Raw genomic sequence first — 25,507 nt, 5'->3', positions numbered from 1 at the left:
ACTTGCTATCGAACCTATCATACTTCACTAAACTATTAGTAAAGTGAAGATGATTTCTTTCCAGTATCCACTTTCTGCCATTTCTGTGTATGACCCGGACTGTTAAATGACTATGCCTCTGCCAAACATATTTCTGCCTTCAACGTGAATTGACCTCGGCCTGTTAAATGACCATGCTTTTTGCCTGCCTCCTGAACTGATCATTTGCCCTGCCACTGTACAGCACAGGGGTCTCACATGTGAGGGGCTCCAGAAAAAGTTTTCCGAGTGGAGAAAACCTTTTTCTCCAGGTTTTTCGTTTTCTCGGATTAGGTTCTGGAGACTCGGAGGCTTCGTAGAGATTTGGGTGGGAAGAAGCCTCTACCCCTGTCCTCGGGTCTTACCTGACCAAGGCCCAATGTACAAAGTGCCGCCTGCTGCCATCTGAACTGGCCCTGCCTTTGCCTGCCACCTAAACTGGCCATGCCTGTGCCTGCCACCTGAACTGGACATGCCTATGCCTGAACTGCCTGCTAAACCTTGGACTGTACTGAACCATGTTCATAATTTTCCATATCTGTCTGCTGCCTGGACAATTCCTGGACATTTCCTTTGGCTGTCTAGAAAATGCTTTGACTGCTCTGGAACGGTGTCCCTGTCTGCTAAAACCACAGGTGAGCCTTTTTTTTACCCTTTGCTCAGCAGAATGTATTTTGGTGTGTAATTCTTGGTGTGTACATGCTATATGTTAGAAGCCTGAAGGTGGTACTTGTATGTTGGGCTTCTGTATGCGGCCAGGCTGTGGAAAAGTCTGACACATGGGGTATCGCCATACTCAGGACGAGTAGCAGAATGTATTTTGGGGTGTCATTTTGGCTATGTACATGTTATGTGTTAGAAAGATCTTCTAAATTGACAACTTTGTGAAAAAAAAATAGGTTTTTATTTTCTTTCCACATTTTCCAAAAACTTGTGGAAAGAAATGATATGTTCAAAAGACTCATTATGCCTCACAGAATATACATTGGGTTGTTTTCTTTCCAAAATGGGGTCACTTTGTGGGTAATTCCATTGTCCTGGTGCTCCAGGGCCTTCAAAAATGTAATAGGTACTCAGGAAATGAAATGTGTAATTTATGCCTTTAGAACGCCTGATGGTGCTATATGGATGTTGGGCCTCTGTATGTTGCTAGGCTGTGGAAAAGTCTGACACATGGGGTATCGCCATACTCAGGACGAGTAGCAGAATGTATTTTGGGGTGTCATTTTGGCTATGTACATGTTATGTGTTAGAAAGATCTTCTAAATTGACAACTTTGTGAAAAAAAAATAGGTTTTTATTTTCTTTCCACATTTTCCAAAAAATTGTGGAAAGAAATTACATGTTCAAAAGACTCATTATGCCTCATAGAATATACATTAGGTTGTTTTCTTTCCAAAATGGGGTCACTTTGTGGGTAATTCCATTGTCCTGGTGCTCCAGGGCCTTCAAAAATGTAATAGGTACTCAGGAAATGAAATGTGTAATTTATGCCTTTAGAACGCCTGATGGTGCTATATGGATGTTGGGCCTCTGTATGTTGCTAGGCTGTGGAAAAGTCTGACACATGGGGTATCGCCATACTCAGGACGAGTAGCAGAATGTATTTTGGGGTGTCATTTTGGCTATGTACATGTTATGTGTTAGAAAGATCTTCTAAATTGACAACTTTGTGAAAAAAAAATAGGTTTTTATTTTCTTTCCACATTTTCCAAAAAATTGTGGAAAGAAATTACATGTTCAAAAGACTCATTATGCCTCATAGAATATACATTAGGTTGTTTTCTTTCCAAAATGGGGTCACTTTGTGGGTAATTCCATTGTCCTGGTGCTCCAGGGCCTTCAAAAATGTAATAGGTACTCAGGAAATGAAATGTGTAATTTATGCCTTTAGAACGCCTGATGGTGCTATATGGATGTTGGGCCTCTGTATGTTGCTAGGCTGTGGAAAAGTCTGACACATGGGGTATCGCCATACTCAGGACGAGTAGCAGAATGTATTTTGGGGTGTCATTTTGGCTATGTACATGTTATGTGTTAGAAAGATCTTCTAAATTGACAACTTTGTGAAAAAAAAATAGGTTTTTATTTTCTTTCCACATTTTCCAAAAAATTGTGGAAAGAAATTACATGTTCAAAAGACTCATTATGCCTCACAGAATATACATTAGGTTGTTTTCTTTCCAAAATGGGGTCACTTTGTGGGTAATTCCATTGTCCTGGTGCTCCAGGGCCTTCAAAAATGTAATAGGTACTCAGGAAATGAAATGTGTAATTTATGCCTTTAGAACGCTTGATGGTGCTATATGGATGTTGGGCCTCTGTATGTTGCTAGGCTGTGGAAAAGTCTGACACATGGGGTATCGCCATACTCAGGACGAGTAGCAGAATGAATTTTGGGGTGTCATTTTGGCTATGTACATGTTATGTGTTAGAAAGATCTTCTAAATTGACAACTTTGTGAAAAAAAAATAGGTTTTCATTTTCTTTCCACGTTTTCCAAAAACTTGTGGAAAGAAATTATATGTTCAAAAGACTCATTATGCCTCACAGAATATACATTGGGTTGTTTTCTTTCCAAAATGGGGTCACTTTGTGGGTAATTCCATTGTCCTGGTGCTCCAGGGCCTTCAAAAATGTAATAGGTACTCAGGAAATGAAATGTGTTTCATGTGTTGAAATGTGTTAATTTATGCCTTTAGAATGCCTGATGGTGCTACATGGATGTTGGGCCTCTGTATGTGGCCAGGCTGTGGAAAAGTCTGACACATGGGGTATCTCCATACTCAGGACGAATAGCAGAATGTATTTTGGGGTGTAATTGCAATTATGCCTGCACCATGTGTGAGAAATAACTTGTAAATATGATAATTTCGTGAAAAAAAAAAAATATATATATTTCTTAATTTTCCAAAGCATTGTGGGGAAAAAATTGCAACTTCAAAAAATTCACTACGCCTCTTACCAATTACCGCAGACTGTCTTCTTTCCAAAAAGGGGTCATTTGGGGGGTTATTGTACTGTCCTGACATTTTAGGGCCTCAAGAACTGAGATAGGCCATCAGTGCATTAGGATTGATACATTTTCAATTATGCATAGCATGGCTTGTAGGCTCTATAACTTTCACACAAATCAATGATCATACACTTATCAGGATTTTTTTTACCAAAGACATGTAGTAGAATACATTTTGGCCTAAATTTTCGCCAAAATTAGATTTTTTTGGTTTCTTTTAAAAGAGAAAGTAGAAAATTTTGTTTTTTTTAAAAAAAATTCGCTCTTTTTTCGCTTATATTACAAAAAATAATAAATGAAGTGGTGAATAAATACCACCAAAAGAAAGCTCTATTTGTGTGAACAAAATGATAAAAAATTCATTTGGTTACAGTGTAGCATGACTGAGTAATTGTCATTCAAAGTAAGAGAGCACTGAAAGCTGAAAATTGGTCTGGGAAGGAAGGGGGTTTAAGTGTCCTGTATTGAGGTGGTTAAAGAAGAAGAGAATTGTGCGCTGCGTTTTCGAGATTTCATAATTTGCCATGTCAAAAATGTTAATTCTCCATTACGAACGCTGGTTTAAGACCGACCGCTGCTGGTTCATTTTGACAATTATCCGATGGAGCATATACACAGTTGGATTTACTGCCAACAGCCTGACATCACACATTTCCCATTGGAAAGTCCAATCATTTGTACAAGGCTTAAGGCTGGCCATACACGGGGCACATTTCTTTCCTGCAACCATAGACAGTGCTGATGCGAGAATCCCTTCTGCCAGGCCATTGTCATTGGGCGAAGACAGTGATTACTGCTAGCGGCTAATGCATCTGCTAGCAATAATTGCAGGTAAAACTCGGCATGCTGGTTGTACCCAAGTTAATTGATCGATCAACTTGGTACATTCAGCCTGCCCATACACGGTTCGAATCTTGGCTGGTTCCTGCTGATACACATCAGATCTTTGGCATCCCTTGCAACACCTCCTGAGATGTGTGCAAACCTGGTAACCAGCTACAAAAATGTCTGTGCTTGCCAACAAGGGTTTCTCCACCAAGTACTAAGTCATGTTTTGCTTGGGGATCAAATACAAATTTTACTCACTGAACTGTAACTCAATTTATAACATTTGTATCATTTGTTTTTTCTGGATTTTTGGTTGATATTCTGTCTGTATCATTTAAAATAAACCTATGATAAAAAATTATAGACCCTTCATTTATTTGTAAGTGGGCAAACGCACAAAATCTGCAGGGGATCAACTAATTAATTTCCCCACTGTATATACGGGGCAGCAGCAGAGCAAATTTAATGCAAATTCTGTTTTCTGAGCACTGCGGTGTGGTTCAGATGTGAATTCCAGGCTCATTGCCTCCTATGGGAACACATATAAATCACACATCTGATCAGTTAACACAAATTTGATCCCCAAAAAACAGTGTGGGGGTCCCCCCCTCCCCTCATTCCATGCCAGGCCCTTTTGGGTCTGGTATGGATTTTAAGGGGAATTCCATGCCAAAATATAAAAAAAAACCTGGGTGAGCTCCCCCTAAATCCATACCAGACCCTTAGGCCAGGAAAGGGGGGGTGAGTGGCGCCCCCTCCAGTGATGAGGTGTATACAATGTTTTTATTTATTCAGTTAAAACCATTATCTCTAAATGAAACAAAACCTGCTGCTGTAACTGTAAAAACATTGTAAGGCTACATGTACACTAGCCTACCCTGACCGGGGCTTTAGGAAAATGCAAATCGTGGCAAGAACGCAAACCAAGTTTTTGCTGCGTTTTGTGTTTTCCCACAGCCAATGGTCAAAACGCTCCTATCCTGAATGCAATTCTTCTGTGTTCAGGAGAGGGAGGTTTCACCTCACCTAAATGTGTCAGCTCCTAAACTCTGCTAAAAGCCTATGTGTACATGGTCTCAAGTTTGGGAGCTGCCAGTGTACATGAAGCCTTAGCTGGAGTTATGCTTTATTTGTTGGTTACCTATTACCTACCTAAAGGGAGTCTTTTTGGTTGCTATGGACAATATCAAGTTTCCAGGCAGAAAGAACAATATATATAATATAAAACTGCATGCAGGACACTGGACAAAGCATTAGGGACAAAAGGGATGTGAAATAATTTGATACAGTAATGTAATCTGTAATATTACAGTGTACTGTATGTATTGTGTGTTTCACTTTTTGAATTGCTCCATCCCCATGCGTTGCGACGCTCGAAAGGAATGGAGCTTGGCACTGTGATAGATCCGGAGGAGGACACAGCTCGCACACACAGTGGGGAGACATCGCAGGATCCTGGGGACAAGGTAAGTAACTTTGCCTGGATCCGGCTATGCGATCCCGAGTGTGGCTCATGGTTACCGCTTTTGGTACTGAAAATTCTCCAAGAGCCACACTCGGGAATACCGCCAGGGAGGTTAAAGGGCCTTCATATCATTCTTGTTTTGCTTGATCTCTCATTAGGATTAAAGGTTAAATAGGCCAGCCTGGGTTTCCCTTTAGAAGTATTGCAAGAATTAACCTCCCTGGCAGTATGATTAGTTCTGATTTTAGGTGCTGAAAGCGGTACAATTATTTTGCATGGAAATTTGGCGTTTTATATTGTAGGCCTGCAATTCTTAGGAACAACTCTATTAATTCTGTTCAAACCAGAGTCTAGCAGACATCCCGGGTATGATAAAGTTTATAATATAATAAATAATGATAATAAATAATAATAAAAATGATTCAATAATGTAATCAAATCCAAAAACACTGAAATTTGCTCATTTGCAGAATTGTCGCTGTCATTAGATTTAGTGTTTGGTGATGAATTTCCCCACAAATCGCTATCGCTCAATTCTGCAAGTGATTATAATTTATTATCGCTGTTTTCTAGTTGGTCTAAAATCACTTTTGACATAAAGGGACAGTTTTTGGTTGCTATGGACAATCTTCAAATTCCAGGCAGAAAAAAACTGTATTTATAATATAAAAGTGCATGCAGGGCACTGGGCAGACCACTAGGGACAAAGGGGGTGTGTAATTTTTTTTATACAGTATTGTAATCTGTAAGATTACAGTACTGTGTGTGTTTTGTGTGTTGTTACTTTTTTGAATTTGGCGCCGATCTCCGCTCCAGTGCGCCGTAACGTCGCAGGGAACGGAGCTCGGCGGCATTCGGGCACTGTGTGAATCGAGCAGAGGACAGCTCGATCACACAGTGCGGAGGACATCGCTGGATCCAGGGGACAAGGTAAGTATGTCTCCCTGTATCCAGCGATGCGATCCCGAGTCTGGCTCGGGGTTACCGCTCGTGGTACTGAAATCCCAGCCCGAGCCATACTCGGGAGGTTAATGCTCAACTCTTGTTTATCCTTTCAGGTCATGTTCAAGTTGTATTTCGTTGTACATACGTGTATATAATATTCTGTTATTGTCAAACTGCCTTAACTTGTATTATTATAGAGGAATTCTTCTGCTGAGCTAGGACTGTTATCCAAAGCTCAGTTGATCTATTACCTCCTCTGTGTAACAAGAGCTTCTTTGAAGTATTCCAGTAAATGTTAAGAAAATATAAACACACTGGGTTGTTTGACTTAATACTTCAAGGTGGTGCAAAGATGTCTGAACCCAGAGTGTCAGATGAGTTGGAATGTTTAAAGAGTCATGGTGATGCAGATGAGCAGGTAAATTCAAGCAGTCCCCAAGGGAGTCGTGCTACAGTAGCGATTGTGACAGACCCTATAAATTTTCCAAATGATCGTCGTTCCTCACAAACATCCAGGGCCAAATATGGCTGGACTGGGCACCTGTCATCTCAGGGTTAGCTTTAAATCAACAAATAATTTATATTTCCTGAGCCCTTTATCTTCTGCCTGTGGTTATCCTAATCAGTAGCTAAACTAATCTGCCCAGGCTACAGTGGTAAGGTTGTGCTCAGGATTCCATTAGTCTTATTCCCTTTACTATTGTAGGGAAAAAATGCCATGGATTATGGGTAACTGGCAGTAGGTTGAGTCACTCGGCACCTTATTTTATAACTTTGTGATTGTGCTAGTAGGAACTTCAATGCCCATCTATTCACCATTCTCATGGTTACTATAGCATATTATCACTGTTCTCATTTCATGTTATATAGAGCAGAACAGGCCCTGTCTGTGTCTGCTCTGCAGAAACTGAGCGGACGCGGACCTGTCATCCGCATGCTCTGCTCCAATCAGCAGCTGATTAGCTCACAGATCCCCTGCTGATCGGAACGGTATCCAACCCATGTGAAAGGAGCCTAACAAATATTAGTCGAGAGAAGGAAGATAAGTGCACTCCCAACACTTCATGGGCAGCGTACCTGTGGAAAAGTTTTTAAAAGTGAGAACATCCCTTCGTTTCTAAGCAGCGTGGTCAGACAGGTTCCCTCCGTCCGTTTGTCCATCCAATGACAGTGTTAGAAAGAAGATGGACTAATGATTGAGAGCTCTGGTCTCTGGTGGTAGTGGCTGCTCTGGAGATGAGCATTGCTTTACACAATCAAAAATCACACAGCCTGCGATGCTTTGTGTATATTAGTGGCATAAAAAGTGCTGAGTGATCTTTTCGTTTTATAAATGAGTGATCAGTATGTTGGGCTGTGTTATACATGCCACTGGCCTGACCACTGCTGATCGTTCTCTTATAAGACAAAGCTCACAGTGTTGTAGTGCTGTGTGATCCATTGGCCTTGCTGTGTATGTGTAAAAGCAGCCGCTGATAGATACACAGAGCCGCAGCTCTAAGTTATATGTTACTATTATGAATGAGGTGCTGCTTGTTCATTTATAATACTATGAAATCACTCAGAGCAATGTCCAATGTATCTGCAGCTGCTTGTGCATTGGCACATACTGACTGAGAGCCGAAGCTCTGAGTGATTTTTTTTTGTACAAATGAACATGTAGAGCTGATTCTTCATTCATAATAGTGACAGATCACTCAGCTTAAAGAGGGGGAGGGCCCTGTGCTGGCTGTTCCTCCCCTCACAGAAATGCCCATAATGTGGGCTTCAAATGGGGATGGAGCTACAGTCATCACGCACTGATAAGAAAAGAAAAGTGCATATAGCACTACGCCCCCTGGGGAGCAACACATTTTACCAATAGTTCTTTTTTAAAGCCTCTCATTAAGGGCCAGTTCACGCTGGAACGCACGCAGGACCACTTGGGTCCCACGTATTCCAGTTTTGACAGCCCATTCATTTCAATGGCTGCCAAATGTACTGGGACGTGGAAAAGATTGCACCACACCAAACCTCATGGTACTGTAGTGCCATGCAGTTTGATGGTCACTAACATGCTTTGTTTATGACCTGCATTTGGGGTGCCATTAACAATTGCATTTTGCAAGGGAAATGCATTCTAGTGTGAACCCGCCTATAAAAGAACACCAGCCAAAACAAAATCTTAAAAATATGATTATAGCCAGTTGGAAAAAGTAATGCCAATGTTATTAAAGCTGAACTCCACCCATAATTTCTTTTACACTTTTAAATAAGCTTGGGAAGGATTTGAACTTCACAAATGTTTTTATTTCTGTCTGTGTCTTTTCTCTCTTTTTATCCCTCTGAAACAAAGGAAATGAAGTGAACATGGAAGACACAGATAGAAACAAAAACCTCAGACAGCTTTTATCCCGTCCCCATGCTATCCAGATATGGCTGAAATCTGGGTTTAAAATCCCAACCAAAACCTTTTATTGTGTTTTAGAGAAAATTGGGAAGGATCCCTGTCAGGTTTTTATTCATGTTTCTACTGTCATGACCAGAAGGGACAGAAAACCTCTACAATAAAAACACAGAAAGAAAACACAATTTTAGTACAGCGTGCAGATCTTCCAATGATGTTATTGGTTGCTGTGTCTCCCAGCCTCCCAGGTGTCAACTCGACCCCTATTTCTTGGATGGACACTGTAGGTACAGGAAGTATAGGAAAATCTCCCCAATCTCCCCAATAGGGTCACGTAAATAAAAACAGAAATTTAAATTCTTCAATACTCTGTCCAATACAAACAAAGTTGAGCTTTAGAAAGACAAAAATTCCCCAAACAATTAAAAGGTACTGCCTCAATGTGTCTAAACCATACAGGTCTGTATAGAGTAAGAGCTAAACATCAGAATAGTGCTGACTTCCTAACAGCTCTAAGGCACGCTGTCACCGGCCTGACACTATAGTTACACTTATAAACAGAAGTCATGATAGACAAAGCTGTAAGGGCAATTAGCATCAGCCTCTTGGCAGGGAACGCTATCCTAAATTGCTTTAAATAGAGGCACGGTGCCAGCCAGAAATGGAATTATGCTTTTGAAAGACCTACCCCACAACCACTATAAATTAGACTGGTTTGGGGTTACACCCAAACTGCAGAAATACAGGAACATTTAAAACATATTTAGGCAACCTGTGACCCTCTCCATACACAACCTCTGGATCTCCGGCTACTGTGGAATTACAGGTCCTGACTTACCAGCCAAAGGCTGATGCTGATTATTTCCAGAAAGGTTTTTCTGCTGTCATCTGCAAATGAATTCCTCTTGCACAGTACTCCTCATTGACTATACAGCAGTATGAACCCATGTGTGACATCATTTTGGGACTTAAAGTGGAAGTAAACTCCCCTATCGTTTTCAGCCAAGGAAGCTGCCATCTTTGCCTCTGTTTAATCTTCGACTGCTATGGTGCTGCACATGTGATTCTTTTTGATACCAGCCATTGGATGGTTTGATAGTTTGGCTGAGATCACAGCCAATGTGCAGTTAGCATTCCCGGCATGGCTTTTTTTTGTAACTGTTTAAATCGATGGGTTTACTTCCACTTTAAATAGTTAGGTTTTTATGGTTTTTCAAAATAAACATTGCCCTCCACGCCAAAATGGCAGTTAAAAAGAATCTGTTCTCATTTAACATCCTTGCACACACTGGTTCCAGCAGTCTTCCATGACTCCCAAATCTCAAACTAGTTCTGGAGCAGTCTACAGTGAAGCTTAACATGAAGCAAACTTCCAGACGTGAATTTTACCTAGAGGTAAGCCTTACTATAGGCTTACCTATAAGTACTGTAAATATATCCTAAACGTGCACCGTTGGAGATATTTAATGAACATGCAGCTGGTGACATCACAAGCACATGTGCTCTGACGGAACAGTCACCCAGGCCGTTCCTTCAGAGTCCTGTGTCGTAAACGGTGGCTCCCGCATGCATACGCAGGAGTGATGTCATCGCGGCTCCTGCCACCAGTGGACCAGTGGCTGCTGTTGAAGTTTTAGAATGGGGGGGTGCCAGACTGCCCTTCCCTTTTGACCCCTATGCCCTGCTGCTAAAAGGGCCAGGAAGAGCATGAATCTGGAGGAGGCTACAGCTGCCTTCCTTAGCCAGGCCACTACTGCCATCCGGACAGACCCAGTGAGGCTGAGGAATTTTCCATGCTGACTGCCAATAAATTAAGGCAGATGGATGGTGAGCAAAGGAGCAGGTGTGAGGAACTCATCCTGCAGCTCCTCAAAAAGGGGGTGAGGGACCAAATTGCCTCCACAGCCAACCCACACACCACAGCCACCCCACACACCACAGCAGCATGGTGGTCAGTGGCAATACCAGTCACAAGACCCCCAACAAGGACGCTGGTCTGGAGATTTGCACCTCTACCCCTGTTTTTTTTTTTTTTTTGAATAATGATTTTATTTGTTATATTTTCTATATTTTTGTAGGCATAGAATGCAATTTTTGGTTAAGTTCTTTATATTTGGATGGCAGATAGCATATCTAATTTAATTGGTTTTCTTTTTTTAATGCATAATAAAAAATAAAAATAAATTGTGGAGAATAATACTTGGCTTTGTGTTTTACTTCAAATGACAGTTTGGGAGTAGGCAGTTACATTTTCAAAAATACAATGTAAAATTAACAAGGGACACCAACATAGTTGTATCTTTGATCTTAAAAACTACAGGATAATGGTGTTGTGGTAACTTGCTCAAAAAATAAAACAATAAGCATAATATTATTCTTGATATCACTAGAAAAAAAAAGCCCTTTTACATACATTTGCCATAACTCCATCAGTATCATCAGCATAGCAGCTTCATTATTATCCCATTAAAGAAGAAGAGAATGTGCGCTGCATTTCAACATTTCATAAATTGTAGGGTCAAAAATTTTATTTCTTCATTACGAACGAGCTAATTTACAAGACCGACCACTTTCAGCTTGTCCTTGCTTCTGAGCATGCGTGTTTGTACTTTGGACTTTTGTGTGACGGACTTGTGTACAGACGATATGAAAATCTGACAACAGACCGTTGTCCACTGAAAATTTACTAGCCCGCCATCCAACATTTGTTGATTGAAAGTTGGACAACAATTGTCTGAAGGACCCGTACTAACGGTCGGATTTTAGGCAAACAGTCTGTCATCACACAATCCCCTGCCAACAATCGGATCATGTGTACGAGGCTTTAGGGTGGTTCACTAAATTCAAGTCAAATTACATTATCCTAAGATCTTAACTTATTATTTAGCTTTGAGGACACCTCTGATTTAACCACTTCGGTACCGCGCTATTGCCAAATGACGGCATTAGCGCGGACCTACATTTCCGGGACGACGTCTATTGACGTCGTCCCGGTTACGAGCGGCCTGCGCGCCCCCTGAGGGGCGCGCGCGGCGCGCTCTGTGATCGGCGAGTCCATGAGACTCGCCTGATCACCGATCCGTGCAAGGGGTCGATCCCGACCCCTTATCACGTGATCAGCTGTCAGCCAATGACAGCTGATCATGTGATAGAACGGAGCCGGTAATCGGCTATTATTCCTCCTCGCGCTGACAGCGCGAGGAGAAAAAAAAAAAGCCGATCACCGGCGGCCGTGATCGGGACATCAGTCCCGATCACGGCCATCAATACAAGGGACCACCTGCCACCTGCCAGTGCCCACCTGCCTCCCGCAGTGCCATCCTGAAGTAAAATAAAAAGCAAAAGTAAGTGCCCCCCGTCAGTGCCCCCCGTCAGTGCCCATAGTGCCCACAGTGCCACCCACAGTGCCACCCCACAGTGCCACCCACAGTGCCACCCACAGTGCCACCCAATCTGCCTCAAAGGTGCTGCACCCCAGTGCCGCCCATCAGTGCCCAGCAGTGCCGCCCATCAGTGCCCAGCAGTGCCGCCCATCAGTGCCCAGCAGTGCCACCTATCAGAGCCACCTATCAGTGCCACCTATCAGTGCCCATCAGTCCCATCTATCTGTGGTACCTATCAGTGCCCATCCGTGCCACCCATCCGTGCCACTTATCCGTGCCACCCATCCGTGCCATCTTATCTGTGCCCATCTTTGCCCATCAGTGCCGCCTTATCTGTGCCCATCGGTGCCGCCTTATCTGTGCCTATTAGTGCCGCCTTAACTATGCCTATCAGTGCCCACCAGTGCAGCCTATCAGTGCCCACCAATGCAGCCTATCAGTGCCCACCAATGCAGCCCATCAGTGCCCACCAATGCAGCCTATCAGTGCCGCCTAATCAGCGCACTTCAATGAAGGAGAAAAATTACCCGTTTGCAAAATTTTATAACAAACTATTAAAACATGATTTTATTTTTTTATTTTTTTGCATCTTTTTTTGTTTGTTTAGCAAAAAATAAAACTCCGAGCTGTAACTAAATACCACCAAAAGAAAGCTCTATTTGTGGGAAAAAAATGATAAAAATTTCATTTGGGTACAGTGTTGTATGCCCGCGCAATTGTCATTCAAAGTGCATCAGCGCTGAAAGCTGAAAATTGGTCTGGGACTGAGGGGGGTTTAAGTGCCCAGTAAGCAAGTGGTTAAAGGGGTAATTTGGTAACCCTGGCATCTAGAGACAAATCAAACCTTTTTGACAGCTGGACCAGAATTAGCCAGTTCTCCACTACTTTAGATGCAGAACGGGTTAAGCAAAGCTGGATAAATCCTACTCGAATAGGCAAGCAATGAGGTCATTGTTTTGACTTCAATGCATGCCACACATCAATCAAGAACTGTACTGCAAAAATATTTCTGTTTTTCTTCCTATTTTCCAGATCTGTTTGCGAGAGAAGCAAGGCAGAAGAGGCTGATCAGTACATCATGTCGATTTTGTAGAAAAAGAAACTGAGTCACAAAAAAGCCTCAGGATTTTATGTAATTATCTGCAGCAGGCTTTGGAATACGGCATTTAATGTGAACCAGTCAGCCATATTAATAATTGATATGTATAAGGCTATTATATATATTTTTTAATTCAGAAAACTGAGACACATTTTATTTCAATGTAGGAGGTATGTACTATTCTTTTTTCCTGCAGTGTGTCTTATGACTATTCCAGTAATTGTATAATATTTACATTGTTATTTTCTATATTTTACATTGCTACTTTTTTTATTATATTTAATTCATGTCCTGAGGATAAAAACATGACAAAGGTATGGGATGCAGGTGTAAATTGTTTGTAAATACCAACATTAGAAGCCACTCATCATGAAACCCACCCTGTGCTCACTAGTGCAAAGCCTTTAGCTTGCTAGAATTACCTAGAATGGAATGTGCTAGTTAATTTGCCGCCTACTGTGCTAAGTAGTATGCATTTGAGGAGAAGAAAAACAATGAACGAAGGGCTTAATTAGAGGATAGGTACACTCAAATGTGAAAAATCAGTGATGGCTGGCTGCTGGCACATTAAAGCAAATGCTGATTGCCTATATACCTGTGGAGCTCCTTGGGTGTATATATATGCTGGTTCGCAGCCCTTCTATAGCTCCCCTGTTATCGTGATCACAGTGCTTTTTGACTTTGGGTCAAAGGCTGCAACCGGGCTCCTCAGCAAAATATCAACAATTCAGGAAAGTGAAAGGGGCTTGACCTGCGATCTAAAGCTGACCCCTAGACTTTAGATAATAATTTCCCAATCCAACATTTTTTGACAGTTTATACAGCTGCTCCCAGATTATAAAGCCAACAGTGGAGAAAACCTTAACTAGAGTTTACATTTGTTCTGTCTGCTGTCCTGTAAAGTCATGACTTCCCCTTCATCCTTCAGGGACACTTGTGAGGCTTGAGAATTCTTGCTTAATGACAACACTTTGTCAGTAGGTATTGGACCTAATTTACTAAAAATTCAATGGTAAAAAGTTTTGGTTGCACATCTAACTAAACTCTGATGATTAGCTTTATGGTGGCTACACATGTAAGCGCATAGTAATTCAATTGGTCATTTTATTATCAATAAACGAATCCAATCGAATAAAAATTGCAAACCAAAGACATCCATTCAATTGATTTAGTGAGCTCTTACTCCATTATGACTCTGCCAAATTGATTGGCTGTGCCCGAATTTTGTTAATTGCTTCTGAACAGTCTAATAAATATCCACGTGTGTGCCAAAGAACTGATCTAGATCGATCACATGATCTTTTTAATCATTTCTGATAGATCATATTTTCATTGATATTTTCAGTAGTCTACAAAGAGTGGAACAATACGACTCTTTGGATTTACTAATTCCCTTTTGCAAGGTCCTCCTGCAATTAGCATGAGGCTTGGTATGGTTAGGCGGGCATGTTCACTTCCCTTTTTTTCTAACCAACCAGTCTGCAAGTCTGGATAATAGTCTTCTATAAAGCTTAAGGATGACCCTACAATTATTTTTTTTCCTAAAAGGGACTTTACACAATATTTACAAAATTTCAAACCAGACCTTTACCCAGGCATGCAATGAGAACACTGATCACATGACCGGTATAAAGGAAAACCTTACCTACTATGTAACTATATACCCTGGTCTGTAATGCTGCCCTATATACCCTAGTCTGCAATGCTATCTGGTCTGTAATGCTGCCCTTTATACCCTGGTCTGTAATGCTACCCTATATACCCTGGTCTCTAATGCTGCCCTATATACCCTAGTCTGTAACAACAACCTATATACCCTGGTGTGTAATGCTGCCTGGTGTATAATGCTGCCCTATATACCCTAGTCTGTAATGATGCCCTATATACCCTGGTCTGTAATGCTGCCCTATATACCCTAGTCTGTAATGCTGCCCTATAAACCCTGGTCTCTAATGCTGCCTCATATACCCTAGTCTGTAATACTGCCTGATCTGTAACGCTGCTCTATATACCCTAGTCTGTAATGATGCCCTATATACCCTGGTCTGTAATGCTGCCCTATATACCCTGGTCTATAATGCTGCCTGGTCTGTAATGCTGCCCTATATACCATATTCTGTAATGCTGCCCTATATACCCTGGTTTGTAATGTTGCCTAGTCTGTAAAGCTGCCCTATATACCCTGGTCCGTAATCCCTCATGGTCTGTATTGCTGCCCTATATACCCTAGTCTTTAATGCTGCCCTATATACCCTATCTGCAATGGATGCTAGAAACAGATGGGACTTGGTGTGGCTTAATGAATGGTGTATTGTTTCTTTTTAGAGGAAAGTGAGTGTGGTGAGCTCACCCAGGATGTTTGTTTGGAGTCATGGGATCTGACTCCTGGACCCAGCAAAGAACTTGCCATTGTGGACGTCCAATCCCCTTACGAGAGTCACACTGAGAGCCAAAGTGACCCAGAAGAGGAAGAAAGTATTCGGGACTCGGGAGCCTCTTTTTTGCGCAAGTAAGTATTCTTGGAATCTGTCTTCAAATGTGTATACATGTCGAGTGTTTAGATGTCCAAACAAAACACCCACTCCACACATTAGCAAAGTATGTAGTGCCTTAACATTAGCATGGAGAAGGAAGAGGTGGAAGGAGCTAGGTCGGGGAGTTTTGGAGACCCAGGCACCAGGGACAAGATTACAAAGTATTTGCATGTGTACATTCCTAGTAGTGTAGGTGTCTGAAGGGCAAGCAGGTTGCAAGCAACAATAGACTGGGTAGGTTACTATTTATGTAATTTGACAAGTAACTTGACCATAAACTCACTATGTAGGGCCTCAGCCACTTGACCATTGTTCCCTTAATACTTTTTACTCTTCTTACTAGGTCATGATCTTCCAGGATGCACTTCTGGCAGAATGAGTGAAGATATGTTGCATTGCTTGAAGGATCTGGCAAAAATCAAGAAGGCTGCCACTGCTTTACAGTGAAGAATACGAGATTTTGTGGACATGCTTGCCAAATTTAAATTTCCTCTTGCCTAGTCTGAAAGTTCTTGTTCCACTTGTTGGCTCCTGTTTGCCCTTTAACCACTTGCTTACTGGGCACTTAAACCCCCCTCCTGCCCAGACCAATTTTCAGCTTTCAGCGCTGATGCACTTTGAATGACAATTGCGCGGCCATACAACACCGTACCCAAATGACATTTTTATCATTTTTTTCCCACAAATAGAGCTTTCTTTTGGTGGTATTTAATTACAGTTGGGAGTTTTATTTTTTGCTAAACGAACAAAAAAAGATGCAAAATAAAAAATAAAAATAAATCATGTTTAATAGTTTGTTATAAAATTTTGCAAACAGGTCATTTTTCTCCTTCATTGAAATGCGCTGATGAGGCGGCACTGGTGGGCACTGATAGGCGGCACTGGTGGGCACTGATAGGCTGCACTGGTGGGCACTGATAGGCACAGTTAAGGCGACACTAATAGGCACAGATAAGGTGGTACCGATAGGCACAGATAAGGCAGTACTGATGGGCACAGATAAGGCGGCACTGATGGGAAAAGATGGGCACTGATAGGTGGCACTGATGGGTGGCATGGATGGGTGGCACTAAGGGGCACTGATAGGTACCACTGATAGATGGGACTGATGGGCACTGATAGGGGCACTGATAGGTGGCTCTGATAGGTGGCACTGCTGGGCACTGATGGGCGGCACTGATGGGCACTGGTAGATGACACTGATGGGCACGGATATGTGGCACTGAGGTGCAGCAATGTTGTTGAGCCAGATTGTGGGCACTGATAGGTGGCACTGTGGGCACTGATAGGTGGCACTGTGGGTACTGATGTATGGCACTTTAGGCACTGATGTATGGCACTGTGGGCACTGATGTATGGCACTGCTGGGTGGCACTATGGGCACTGATGGGTGCCACTGCTGGGTGGCACTTTTTTAATTATCTGGGGGTCACTGGCAGGGGGCAGGTGGGCACTGATACGCTGGCCGTGATCGGGACTGATGTCCCGATCACGGCCGCCGGTGATCGGCTTTTTCTTTCTCTGACAGAGCGAGGAGGAAAAATAGCCGATTACCGGCTCTGTTTTGTCACATGATCAGCTGTCATTGGCTGACAGCTGATCCCGTGGTAAGGGGTCGGGATTGACCCCTTGCTCGGATCCATGATCAGGTGAGTCTCATAGACTCGCCTCAGGGGGCGCGCAGGCCGCTCGTACATGGGACGACGTCAATAGACGTAGTCCCGGCAAAGCAGGTCCGCGCTGTAGCCGTCATTCGGCTGTAGCGCGGATCTCAAGAGGTTAAATATTTGCCATGTTTTTATGACTTTGAAATGTCAAAGTTTAGGGACAGAATTCAGTGTTTCTCCACTCCACTCTTCTAGGTGCACCACCAGGTTCTGTTTTCTGAATTTTCCACAGTGTAAAAACGACTGTGCGAATTACTAACAGTGAAAATGACATCACCTGTGCCAAATTCAACAAATATAGAAAACATGGTTCGGTTTGCATCTTGAGAAGGAAAGTTCTGAAACACTGCCAAAACGAATGTGAATTGGAATGTTTTCTGTGTTTTGAAGAATAGCAAAGCCCAAATTTGAAGATGCCCACACATTGTGCCTTAACATTCTTATTACCCTCATGATCCCATGCCTAAAATGTGTGTATTTCCATACATCTATTTTGCTAAAGCCCCAAAACACACACAGTGTGTCAACATGTGAAATCTCCCATCACTGGGTATCAATGGAGGCGTTTTGGGGGGGGGGGGGCGGTCAGAGGAAGGGATTGCACCCCTGAAACATTGTCCATTGATACCCTGTGATGGGAGATAGTACATGTTGACACACTGTGGGGATGATTTACACAGCATTTGTGCCATGAGTAGCGGCGCACGGCGATGCTCAACGGCCGTTTTTGTATTCACAAAGCATTTGCACCTGTAACACAGTGCAATTCCCCATTTACTATCATGTTGCTGGCGCACGGGTGGCGCTATAGACCTGGCGCGTGGCATATTCAACTCAGAGTTAAAAGAAGCTGGAAGTGCGAATATTATGGGGGTGATGTGAGGAAGTATAGATATGACTGTCCAAGTAACAAATATGGCCAAAATAGTTCCCGCTGTGTGGCGCTTTTCTTCTGACAGGTCTTATATAATGGAGGGCGGGGCCACCCGGTGACCCCGCTCCCCTCTGATGCATGAAACCGTGTGTCATATAAGAACTGTCAGAAGAAGAGAAGCGCCACACAGCGGGAGCCTCCCATTGCGCGGAGCGGCCCAAGAACCAAGAAGAGACGCCGTGGAGGAAGATGCCGGACGAGAACACCGGAGCAAGAAGAAGCGAATCGGAGGAAGAAGATGAAGAAACCGAAGGATGAAGAAAGGAAGAAGGAAGAAGACCAGAAGAAAGAAGATGAAAGAAGACTTTAATAAAGGACTTGTCAAAGACTGTCTCCTGTCATTTTTAACCCTTTTGTCACTATTTTGGTGAAATGGTAGGGGTACTTTTGTACCCCCTTACCATTTCACACGGGGGGAGGTCGGGATCTGGGGCTCCCCTTGTTAAAAGGGGCTTCCAGATTCCGATAAGCCCCCCGCCCACAGACCCACACAACCACCGGCCAGGGTAGTGGGGATGAGGCCCTTGTCCTCATCAACATAGGGACAAGGTGCTTTGGGGGGCCGCTACCCCAAAGCACCCTCCCAATGTTGAGGGAATGTGGCCTGGTACGGTTCAGGAGGGGGGGCGCTCTCTTGTCCCCCCTCTTTTCCTGCAGCCTGCCAGGTTGCGTGCTCAGATAAGGGTCTGATATGGATTTTGAGGGGAACCCCACACCATTTTTTTGGGCGCAGGGTTCCCCTTAATATCCATACCAGACCTGAAGGGTCTGGTATGCTCTTGGAGGGGAACCCATGCTGTTTTTCTTTTTTTTAATTAAAGTCGCCTGGCCTGGGGTGACTTAAAGTCGTGTTGTAAGTTGCCGCAAGTCGCGCTGTGATTCACACTCAAGTCATGTCCGAGTTGTCTCCCAAAGTCACGCTGGAAGTCATGTTGCCCCTGTGTGAATGCACTGTTAATGATACTGCGCTCGCTACTATGAATTGCGCCGGCATATTATGTGTTGCGCTTATGCATGCGCTGGTTCATATGCTCACTTGAAAATTTACCTGGCGCACAAATGGAGGTATGAACCGGTGCAGTGCATTCATCTTAGTAAATCAGCCCCTGTGTGTTTTGTGGGTTTAAAAAATAACATGTTTAGAACTGCACACATCGACAGGGGATCATAAGGGACATTTAATAGTTCTGCTTCTATGTGTCTGTGGCTTCAAATTTTGACTTTTGGAGGGGTCAGATCACCCCATCTGAGGAAGGCAACAGTCACAGTCTTGGGATACTAATGTCTCATTTGGCCTTTACTTTACCAAACTCGAACTTTGTAAGTTCCTGAGTTGGGGATGTGTATCTAATGTTTTCTAACATGCCTGTTTAGCCACAAAAAAGGAGCAATAATGCAAAACATGCATGTTATACACCAAGATTAGACATGTGCAGAGTAAAATATTTCGTTTCGGAATTTCGTTTTCGTCCGAAAACTTAATTTATTTAGTTACTCCCGAAATTCGTTTTTATTTATTTCGTTTTTCGTTCAAAAATTGCATTCGTCCGAAAATCCACATGAATTACGGTCGAATCTGTCTTTGAAGGCTTATGGTGTCTGTCGAATGTATAAAGAAGATTCGACGGAGCTAGTATATATACTATATAGCATACTTTAGAACCCTATTAAAGTCTATGGGACTCCAACGTTCAAAATCTAAAGTGCTAATTTTAAAGGCTAATTTGCAAGTTACTGTCCTAAAAAGTGTTTGGGGACCCGGGTCCTGCCCCAGGGGACATGTATCAATGCAAAAAAAAGTTTTAAAAACGGCCGTTTTTTCGGGAGCAGTGATTTTAATAATGATTAAAGTGAAACAATAAAAGTGTAATATTCCTTTAAATTTCGTAGGGGGGGGGTTGTCTATAGTATGCCTGTGAAGGGGCTCATGTTTCTGGGGCTTAGAACTGTCGCTGCACAAAGTGTCATTTATGCAGGAAAAAAAGTCCTTTAAAATCACTCGCAGCTATTATGAATTGTCGGCTCCCGTAATACAGAGAACACTCATTGAAAGTCATTGATAAAAAAATAAATAAATAAATTAAAAAAAAAGCGTGGGGGTCCCCCAAATTCAATTACCAGGCCCTTCAGGTCTGGTATGGATATTAAGGGGAACCCTGCCTCAAATGTAAGAAAAAATTTGACGTGGGGTTCCCCCTAAATATCCATAACCAGACCCTTCAGGTCTGGTATGGATATTAAGGGGAACCCCGCGTCAAATTTAAAAAAAATTGACGTGGGGTTCCCCCTAAAAATCCATACCAGACCCTTTATCCGAGCACGCAACCTGGCAGGCCGCAGGAAAAGAGGGGGGGGCGAGAGAGCGGCCCCCCCTCCCTCCTGAACCGTACCAGGCCACATGCCCTCAACATTGGGAGGATGCTTTGGGGGTCTGTGACCCCTCAAAGCACCATGTCCCCATGTTGATGAGGACAAGGGCCTCATCTCCACAACCCTGGCCGGTGGTTGTGGAGGTCTGCGGGCGGGGGGCTTATCAGAATCTGGAAGCCCCCTTTAACAAGGGGACCCCCAGATCCCGCCCCCCCCCCTGTTTGAAATGGTAAGGGGGTACAAAAGTACCCCTACCATTTCACAAAGAAAGTGTAAAAAATGGTTAAATAAAACAAACACACTTTTGAAAAATTCCTTTATTTAAAAAAAAAAAAAAAAAAAAAAAAGATTCCAGCGGCGGTAATCCACTCTTGCTATCCAGCGACGGACGGTCATCTCTCCAGCGATGTCTCATCTCTCCAGCGCAGCGAATCCTTCGTTCTTCTGTCTCCGCAGAGGAGACAATGCAAGGATTCCGGCTGCCTGACGTTTCTTATATAGGGTGGGCGGGGCCACCCGTCACCTGACCCCGCCCCCCTCTGACGCAAGGGGAAACCCGGGGTTCCCCGTGACGTATGGGTGACCCCGCCCCCCTCTCATGTAACGGAAACCTGCCTGTGTTACATCAGAGGGGTGCGGGGTCACCCATACGTCACAGGGAACCCCGGGTTTCCCCTTGTGTCAGAGGGGGGCGGGGTCAGGTGACGGGTGGCCCCGCCCTCCGTATATAAGAAACGTCAGGCAGCCGGAATCCTTGCATTGTCTCCTCTGCGGAGACAGAAGAACGAAGGATTCGCTGCGCTGGAGAGATGAGACATCGCTGGAGAGATGACCGTCCGTCGCTGGATAGCAAGAGTGGATTACCGCCGCTGGAATCTTTTTTTTATTTTTTTATTTTTAATAAAGGAATTTTTCAAAAGTGTGTTTGTTTTATTTAACCATTTTTTTACACTTTCTTTGTGAAATGGTAGGGGTACTTTTGTACCCCCTTACCATTTCAAACAGGGGGGGGCCGGGATCTGGGGGTCCCCTTGTTAAAGGGGGCTTCCAGATTCTGATAAGCCCCCCGCCCGCAGACCTCCACAACCACCGGCCAGGGTTGTGGAGATGAGGCCCTTGTCCTCATCAACATGGGGACAAGGTGCTTTGAGGGGTCACAGACCCCCAAAGCATCCTCCCAATGTTGAGGGCATGTGGCCTGGTACGGTTCAGGAGGGAGGGGGGGCCGCTCTCTCGTCCCCCCCTCTTTTCCTGCGGCCTGCCAGGTTGCGTGCTCGGATAAAGGGTCTGGTATGGATTTTTAGGGGGAACCCCCCGTCAATTTTTTTTTAAATTTGACGCGGGGTTCCCCTTAATATCCATACCAGACCTGAAGGGTCTGGTTATGGATATTTAGGGGGAACTCCACGTCAAATTTTTTCTTAAATTTGAGGCAGGGTTCCCCTTAATATCCATACCAGACCTGAAGGGCCTGGTAATTGAATTTGGGGGACCCCCACGCTTTTTTTTTAATTTATTTATTTATTTTTTTATCAATGACTTTCAATGAGTGTTCTCTGTATTACGGGAGCCGACAATTCATAATAGCTGCGAGTGATTTTAAAGGACTTTTTTTCCTGCATAAATGACACTTTGTGCAGCGACAGTTCTAAGCCCCAGAAACATGAGCCCCTTCACAGGCATACTATAGACAACCCCCCAGCTACGAAATTTAAAGGAATATTACACTTTTATTGTTTCACTTTAATCATTATTAAAATCACTGCTCCCGAAAAAACGGCCGTTTTTAAAACTTTTTTTTGCATTGATACATGTCCCCTGGGGCAGGACCCGGGTCCCCAAACACTTTTTAGGACAGTAACTTGCAGAATCTTTTCTCTCCGTCAAATCTTTTCTCTGTCGAATATTTTCTCTATATAATCTTGGACTAATAGAGGTAAGGTTAGGCACATTCGACCATAGGTTCTATAGACACGTTGTCAGAGTCATGTCGAATCTCCTATTCTATATCGAACTGTTGTAACAACGAAAACGAAAATAAAGCATTTATTTATGTCGGATCTTTCGTTTTTCGGATTTTGTGCTTTTGTTATCGTTTGTCAAAACGAAAACGAAAATAGCTGAAATTCGGACAAAAATGCATTCGGACGAAAACGAATGCACATGTCTAACCAAGATGTTGGTTTGGTTTAAAACCTTAAAACGCACATGTGAATGTGCTTTGAGTAAAATGTTGTTTACTAAACAATGTGTGGCTTATTATTTCAATGCTCAACGCCAGTGTATTTGTTAAGTTGTTGTAGTTACATTAACAATGTTCACCTAAATGTGGCCAACTCCAGCAAATTTTATGCCTCCAAAAGATTTAAGTTGAAAAGGCATAATGTTTTTGAACTTGCAATAGATCCATTAATAACCAAAACATTGTTTGTGTAGCAGACCCACAGCACACCATAATAGTTAGCTAAAGAAGATCGTGTCACCTCATGTAGCAAATAAGGAACATTTGCACTATTGTAGCAAGTGTCCAAAATAAAGGTTATTTGTGAAAATATTAGACAGATAAGAAATACAGACAACAGTAGTTCAAATGAAATATGAATTTAGGATCAAAGAAAAATATTATTCCTGATCAGCTACAATTTTCTGCCAAACTACTGCCCCTCTACCCACAAAATAATCCAGGTATTTTTGCTGTAGATCTTTGGCATTTTGGGAGGGTGATCCAGCACAGGCATTTTCTAGAGCCGTCATCACTCCCACAGACAGCCGAGCTGCAGCCTGTTCAGCTGGGCCTGCCACTACACGGTCCATGTCAGTTGGCACTGAGGCAAGGTAGCTGCTAGCATTCCTCCTTAAAAAAAATATGGAGTATACAGCAGCACAGTACCACATGGTTTATTTTGTACAGTGCCAGGTTAATTGGTGTTAAAACAGCCTGAACCAATTGGAGAGGATGCCAAAGGTGTTTTCAACCACCCTTCTGGCACAAGAGAGCCTGTAATTAAATATTCTCTGTCTGGAGTGAGGTTGCTCATAGGAAATGGCTTTGTAAGTTTCCCCCAGAGCAAAGGCCTCATCTGCAACAAAAACTAAATTTGAGTCCCTCAACATTCTCCTCAGCAGGTGGCAAGTTTAAGGTGCCATTCTGGAGCCACTTGTAGAATTCTTTCTGCATAATGACTTCTCCATCAGAGTTGTGGCCGTTCTTCCCAACATCTAGATTCAAAAACTCATATGTGGCAGACACAAAATGAAATAATATGAGCCAGAGTTGGTTGGTGGGACAATCTGGACATGTTTTCCATCAATAGCACCAGCACAGTTGGGAAAATCCCACTGATGATGGAACTGGGCTGCAACCGCCTGCCATTGCTGTGGGTTGGAAGGAAACTGTGGATTAAAAAAATAAAAAATAAATTACTACTTCTGCACATAACATTGCAAGCAGAGTTGACACAAACATGCTTGGCCAACATAAGGATAAAACTTAAATGAGTATTTAAAGACCAAAGTGTAAGGTCAACTTATCTGATTCCTCACCCCTCTGGTGGCCAGCCCCTCCTTACTTACACTATTGGCAGCCCAGTGGTCAAGGGAGGAAGTGTCATAATCTAAAAATAGGGATACACACTGTCCAAATTGCAGCACATTTGGACATTCTGAAATAAACTATCAATATAATAGGAGACAAAAACATTCTACGTTACAATGTGAAGGTAATCAGACAGGCCCTTGCACTACATGGTCTGGTGAATTAAGCCAGAAATATGAACACAAAAGAGGGATAGTGTGTATGGGTTTTGCAAAGTCAGCAGATAGAGTATTTGTATCTGTTGACTTAGCATTTTTGGGGGGAGGGAAGCTTCAAAATTAGTTTGTGACACATAAAATGGCCTCTTGCACGTTGCCAGAATTTGAGGACAATAAGAACATTTGGATACATTTTAGGGGTTGTTTAGGGTAAGTCCAAAAATGTAGCTGACAAAAAAACATTGTTACTGGGCTAGGTGTATATGGGGCCAGTATAGCATGCTGGGGAGGTAAGTGAAGGAAAATATGCATGTAGGCCAAAAAAGGAGCAGGAAAAGCTTACAGCATGCATGATGGCAAAGAGGACATTCATAGCATATTCCAATATTGATAATTATGGAATGAACAAATTGATACAAAACATTAGCAAACATTATTATATAGAATGTGATCTTAAATTCCTTCTGCAGGACTTGAATAATGGCTGAGCAGGTGTCTGGAATAATGAGTTCCAGAGCTTGGGGGGAGATCCCAGTGGTAAACTTGAGGTCCTGGAGACTTCTCCCCGTCGCCAAGTACCGCAAGGTGACTATGAGCCTTTGCTCGGGAGTAATTGCAAGCCTCATGCAGGTGTCCTGCTTCTTATTATAGTGGGTCACCAATGCCAAGAGTTGGTGAAAGTAGGGGTCCGTCATCCGGAGATAATTCTGAAAATCATCCGGATTATTCTCCAGAAGCTCCCGCAGCAAAGGCACATGACATAATTAAGCAACCACTTAGGCTGCTTATGACACATATGACACGATTAAGCAACCACTTTTTGGTCCAAGAAATCCTCCTCCTCCTGTTCATGGACTGGACTTGGGTCAAACTAATAACTCCAAGCCCAATAATAGCATGTTCCCTCCTCCGATTCCGCAACATGGTTGGTTGACGAACGACAGTTCAGAAATGAACTGAAAAGCATGAACTGAAAAGCGGGAATCAACACTCACCAAACTTCTACTAACACGCAATTACCAGAAGGAGCCCAAAGGGTGGCGCCTGACAATTGAACTTCCTCTTTATTGTCTCGTAGTACGTCTAGTACATCACTACGTTTGTGTTTG

The 25,507-nt window shown here is 43.0% G+C and overlaps 2 long non-coding RNA genes across 2 annotated transcripts in view; one reads left to right on the top strand and one right to left on the bottom strand.

Annotated features, from left to right (window-relative positions):
- LOC143940007 (uncharacterized) overlaps positions 1-25,507 on the bottom strand; it is an 88,629-nt gene that overhangs the window by 59,111 nt on the left and 4,011 nt on the right. The gene's annotated exons all lie outside the window — the stretch shown is intronic.
- Positions 12,928-16,458, top strand: LOC143940747 (uncharacterized). Its single transcript, XR_013263929.1, has 3 exons — positions 12,928-13,310; positions 15,466-15,649; positions 16,018-16,458. It is a non-coding gene; the product is annotated as an uncharacterized LOC143940747 (long non-coding RNA).

This window comes from Lithobates pipiens, unplaced genomic scaffold (genome assembly GCF_037356315.1).
Source record: "Lithobates pipiens isolate NorthernLeopardFrog02 unplaced genomic scaffold, aLitPip1_a1.2 Scaffold_3, whole genome shotgun sequence".
NCBI lineage: Eukaryota > Metazoa > Chordata > Amphibia > Anura > Ranidae > Lithobates > Lithobates pipiens.
This window is presented reverse-complemented; position numbering and strand designations above follow the sequence as displayed.